Below are 6,219 nucleotides of genomic sequence, written 5' to 3' on the forward strand. Positions count from 1 at the left end.
CCGGCTTGGAGGCAGAGATTGCCTCGGAGGTTTGCGGTGGTGGAGAAGCTCTATCCCCATCCAAGGTGGCGTCCTCTGGTCATGCTTGTCTGCAGGCTGAGGCGACGCGCGTTATTACCGGGATCTTGTCACGGCCGGCGACCACCCTATTTCGCCCAGGGCTGTCTATGCCGCTGGTGCACCCACCGTCTCACCAGGTGGCTGCGCCAGCTGCATATGTCACCGTTGAGCAGCAGGTCGTTACCAGGTTCTCAAGTGAGGAAGATGCCTATGCTACCTCTGGTGTACACAACAAGATGCCAGATGCCAGTGTCAGACATGATCATGGTAGAGGGCAAGAGTTGTCAAGTGAATATGAATTCTTCTCAGAGAAGTGCCACAGTGGGTGTGATCTAGGGATTGTTACTGAAAAGAGCAGTACTACTATTGCTCCAGAAACAGCTCCACCGCCTTCAGATGGTGACAGTACAGCAGAATCATCGGGTGTTTCAAATTGTTGGGGCACGGCAACAGAAGCTAAAGACTTTGATGACCTCGGGCTTCCAGACGACCTTGGAATTTACTGAGACTCTAAGAGGTAATGTCGTACCATGAGTAAACTTACCAGCTGATAGTATGATTAGTACATTGCCAGCTTTGATTAGAGACTTAGATTGGTTGTTATGTTGATGTTTTCATAGTATGATGTTTTTGTTTTGGTAGAGGAGCAGTACCGTGTTGGTCGGCGCTGTGGTCGTGCAAGATTATTGTACTTGGCTATTTTGGCGTTTCCTCTATCTTAATGCAAAAGGTATCACTGAAACAAGTCAGCGCGGCAAGTTTCATGCCAACCCAGTGTACAGCACAGAAACAAACTTCTCACTGACACAAAAGACAACTCGGTGAGTTTCATGCCAACCCAGTGCAACTTTCAAGTTCATTGAAAGCTTATTTTCTTTGATTTTCTGTGAACTTGGCTGCACAAAAAATTGTATACATACTTAATTACACTCTACCATCCAGCATGGCTCTCATAACCTTAATTCTTAAACCTGCTGTTCTCAGGAATTTGATCGGTGGGAGGTGTTCATCTTCAATGACTCTTAGGTGGTTTCAGTGCCAGTTCAGTAAGATCCTTAGTAGAAAAGAGTATGGGAATACGATGATATTAGATCTCGAGTCTAAGCAATTATCAATCATTTCAGGTACAGAAGAAGTATTTCTAGTACTGAATGATGCCTATTTTGAGCGCGTGTTAACTAGCTGGCTATCATGAAGGATCAATCAGTTTGTTATGGCCTATATAAAGAATTAAATATTGCAATACGTTCATATTTTGTTGGTTGATCAAGTGGTACTGTGGGTACACAACTTACTAGGATGTGCTGGGAAACATAAATCATTTGATATGGTAGAATCTGTAAAATATTAACAGTACTGACAATAACTGAATTTTAAAATTAAGACCATAACTTGTGACTCTTGAGAGAACTATCACTATCAGAAATGTTTGTTTTGCAACATAGATAGAGATCTCATATTCTTTTAAGAGTGGAGCATAATCAGATTGTGTAAAAATTAAAGGTGGTTCATAAGTGAATAAGTGATATATGTTGGGTAAATATGAACAAGTTGAGTAAATTAGTTCTACTGTGATTTCCTGTATTCTGTGTACTGTATTCTGTACTTTATTAGTAATGACTTAAAGGAAAGTGGAAAGTGTTTACCTCAAGTATCTGCTGACCATCCTCTAAGTGTTCTAATTCTCTTCTGCATGTGCTGCTTCATCCCACGTGGAGAAAAAAATTGATTTGTTAATTACTCCATTACATACGATACATAAGCTATTGCTTGGTACCTTTTGTATTGTAAATGAAAAGATTGGAGTTTTACCCTGGTTCTTCAGTGTCCATGCGCTGAGTAAGTGAATATCTTGAAGTAAGATTTCTCGAGGGATACTCATAACAGTTACGTTGAAACAAAACATTTCTGTAAATCTTAAAGAGGAATGCTCATGGATGGAAATAATGTTTTTTCGAACTCTTATAAATACCTGATACTGTGTTGTTTTTGAAGATATAGGCACCAGAGGTGGAAGAGCATCTTGTTCTAAAACTGAACTGCTAGGGACATTAATATTGCTATCCTTAAGGTTTAAAAGGTTGATACAATTGATTGCTTTGCAAACCTGGAATCGAAGGAATTGCTCTCGCAGGCTGTCAATTTAGGTGTTAAATTTAGGGTTAATCCAATTTCTGGTAAAGTGATGACGCATCCTCAAGTTTTGAAATTCGCCATAGATGAAATATTAAGTGGCAATAGGATATTGTTACTCCATAAATGATTGAATTATGGTTTGTGGTTGTGGATGGAATAAAGAGCAAGAAAAAAAACAGGATCCGTTCCTACCATTGCCTCAAAGACTAGCTCTGTTTTGGCCACCTTTCAGTGGTTGGTTACTTCATTTGAAATCCTACAATTTCTTGCTAATACTATCTCCTAGTAGCATCGCCCACTATTTCCTCCTCAACGATGGTGTAATGACAGTCCAAACTGTTGGTCCAGTTCACTCAAATCATTGTTTTGTTTATTTTTCCATTTAGGATCGGTCTCAAACAAAAAACTTCCTTTTTTATCTTATAAAAAGGCAGAGCATCTGCCAGTTTGCCCTAAAAAAAAATGTTTATTACAATCCTAGAGTTAAACGTCCAAGTTCTTCTGACTTCTGAGTCGTAAAAATGGATCAACATGATCATATTATCCATATGTTTTCTGACTTAGCACGGCAATTTGCAAAAGTATTTTGGCGGTACACATCTCATAGCATAAGATTGATCAACAGCTTTGCAGAGAAATAAAAGGGGAGTGAGCAGATCAAAAGCGAAGAATTGTTCCGAATTTCCTTTCGGTTTTGGCGTACAGCTTTGAGTTCGTGTACATTTTACTTTGGGGGAACAGCGCCCGGAATGACTCCCTCGTTTTCTTCCTCTGAATCACTAGCCTCTCGGTGGATGAGCAAATGGAATGTGCCAATGTCACAAATTCCAAAACTATTTCATTTTTTGGTGAGTCAGCACAAAATTAATACACATAAAGTCGCTCTCTCTAGAAAAGTCCCCAACACTATAGCAGCCCCCTAGTGAAATATGATCTCCGTAGTATAGAACAGGCATAATCAACGCCAGAAAAAAATGTTACCAAACAGAGCACAGATTTAAGTTCAAACATCACTTATTCATGGTTAAGCCACACTGCTGCACCGCAACAACTGTTTCATGTAAACACACTAGTCCCAACCAGTTCACAAACCAAACACAGTTTCAACACAAACGACACAGATACTTCAAAGGCGGAGCACCAGGTGGAGAGTGCTCTCCTTCTGAATGTTGTAATCAGCAAGGGTGCGGCCATCCTCAAGCTGCTTGCCAGCAAAGATGAGCCTCTGCTGGTCCGGGGGGATGCCCTCCTTGTCCTGGATTTTCGCCTTGACATTGTCAATGGTGTCAGAAGACTCCACCTCAAGGGTAATAGTCTTGCCAGTCAAGGTCTTGACGAAGATCTGCATCCCACCCCTCAGTCGGAGCACTAGGTGGAGTGTGCTTTCCTTCTGGATGTTGTAATCAGCAAGGGTGCGGCCGTCCTCGAGCTGCTTGCCAGCAAAGATGAGCCTCTGCTGGTCCGCGGGGGATGCCCTCCTTGTCCTGGATCTTGGCCTTGACATTATCAATGGTGTCAGAAGACTCAACCTCAAGGGTGATAGTCTTGCCAGTTAAGGTCTTCACGAAAATCTGCATGCCTCCCCTAAGACGAAGCACCAGGTGGAGTGTGCTCTCCTTCTGGATGTTGTAGTCAGCAAGCGTGCGCCCGTCCTCGAGCTGCTTGCCAGCGAAGATGAGCCGCTGCTGGTCCGGGGGGATGCCCTCCTTGTCCTGGATCTTGGCCTTGACGTTGTCAATGGTGTCAGAAGACCCCACCTCAAGGGTGATGGTCTTGCCGGTGAGGGTCTTAACAAAGATCTGCATCTGCATAACAATAACCAAACAACAGGTAATTATCTGGGCAGTAGACCAACAAAACAGTCTCAAGCAAACAGCAACATCATGTCATGCGTGCTCATCACCATCGAACCAAATATATCAAAACATAAGCATGACTAATCATCTGGTATTGAATCAATAAACAGCAGCAGCATGTCATCATCCAAGTATATCAAAAAAAGGTAACAAGAGCATGCATGATCATCAGGTATACTAAAGAATCATCGAACAGCGGCAGCATGTCATCATCCAAGTATATCAAAAGAGCATGCATGATCATCAGGTGTACTAAAGAATCATCAAACAGTAGAAGTATTTATTTTCATTTATATAAGCATGCATATCTATTGTTTTAGGCATGCATGCATATCTAGCTAATTAACAGGAGGATGCATCTTGTGGTAAAAGCTACAACATCATAGAGCAGCAGCCTGTACCTACAACTAAGGATATATATCCATCCACCACCTTAATTATGAGCATGCATGTGGCACGCAGATGTAAACTGAATAACCCTAGAAGATAGTTGAGAAGATCTTATTCTACTCTGATCTACAGCAGTATTTTAAGACTGCAGCCAAATCAATCAGAAGAATCAGGGGGATAAACCCAGGTATCACCATCGAACCAGATCGATGCAAGTATGGGTAATACATACAAACACAAAACTAAAAACAAACGTCATAAGGTTAACTGCATCATAATTAGGAAAAAAAAGAGAAAAGCACGAGAAGATCTAGCTAACCCTAGGCACCGACCCCGGCAAATCATCATCATGAGAATGGTCTCGTCTACGAACAGCCTAAAAGCACACCTACAATTCTCAGATCAACGACCTAAAAAAATGCAACCACGAACAGCACGACACGATGCAGCAAAATATACCAGATCTACACAAAAGTTCCACCTCGCAGCCATCTACGAACAGGGACAACGGCGTATCAAAAGGACTACTCCACCGCACGACTTATGGTTGTTATAGGCTAGTGCCTATAAGAACAACAGTTTTGGAGGTTGTTTCATGGTAATTTTATCATGCTTTATTGGAAACCTGCCACGATTTGCACAATGTTTTAGAAATATAATGTTCTGAAGCATAACCCTTAGTGGTTGGTGTAGCATGGACTTTCTAGAAGGCATATACCAATGGAATAAAGATGTGATGCTATGTTGGTGTGAGTCTACAAACATAGTGGTAGCTAATCTAGTGGTTCTTGATGTTTGAATCACGCTCATATTAAGGGAAGCTCGAAGACATTCTAGCTTTGATGTGGGAGAATATTATAGTGTCACTTTGGCGATTCTTCATTGGACTTAACTTCATTTCTTTTCCCTCCTATTTTCTCTGATGGATTGAGTGGAGCTAAGAAAGTGAAGCTAACTCGTAGCCTAAAGTTTCAGGTTGTAATGGAGGTATGAGTATTTGTTCTAGGATCATTAACGAGAAGATGGAACCCAATATTCTCAATAAGTGGATTATTTGAAGCTAAGTTTTGTTGTGTAGATGCTAATTGAAGCGATTAGCATGATTGATATACCAAAAAGGTTTGTTCCCTTGACAATGAGAGACCATGTGGTTGGAGCTGCAAGTGAAGAAAGTTAATGCTTGGATAGTGTTATCCCAAAGGATCCATATGTGATTCCTTAGTCTTTTCTTTTTCAATGGATGCGAAGGAGGTCAAGTATTTTTACCATCATCTACAAGAAGTTCAAAGACAGGTTTAGAGAATCATTTTCTCTAAGCTTAGTTCTAATAGTATGCACTTTGTTTTGAGGCATGTCAACAAGAATGTGTTATTATTATGCAGTTTTGCCAGATAGGGAAGGATAACCCTTGTTACCATGGTTAGAAGGCAAAGGATTCATCTGATGAGCTGCCATGTTTGCCTCCTAAATTGGACCCTCTATTTAGGATTAAGTTGATTTAGGGAACTCAGCCCATCTTTAGATCTCCAAATGGATGGTAGCCATTGAGCAAAAGGAATTGAAGAAACAGATTGGCGATCTTATAACATAGGGACTTATTAGACAAGTGCCTTGCTTTGAGCCACTCCTATGATATTTGTGGAGAAGGACAGAACCAAAAGGCTTTGTGTACCACAGAAAGCTGCAGTAAAGATGGAGATTTTGAGGGAAGCACATCGTAGTTCATATACAGTGCACCCTGGTGAGACGAAGATGTATCATGATTTAAAGCAAAGCT

At 41.2% G+C, this 6,219-nt stretch overlaps 1 pseudogene; it reads right to left on the reverse strand.

Moving 5' to 3' along the window:
* Positions 1-3,322: 3,322 nt before the first annotated feature.
* LOC120694092 lies at positions 3,323-4,001 on the reverse strand (annotated as a pseudogene).
* Between the last annotated feature and the right edge of the window lie 2,218 nt (positions 4,002-6,219).

This window comes from Panicum virgatum, unplaced genomic scaffold (genome assembly GCF_016808335.1).
Source record: "Panicum virgatum strain AP13 unplaced genomic scaffold, P.virgatum_v5 scaffold_3019, whole genome shotgun sequence".
Taxonomy (NCBI): Eukaryota; Viridiplantae; Streptophyta; class Magnoliopsida; order Poales; family Poaceae; genus Panicum; species Panicum virgatum.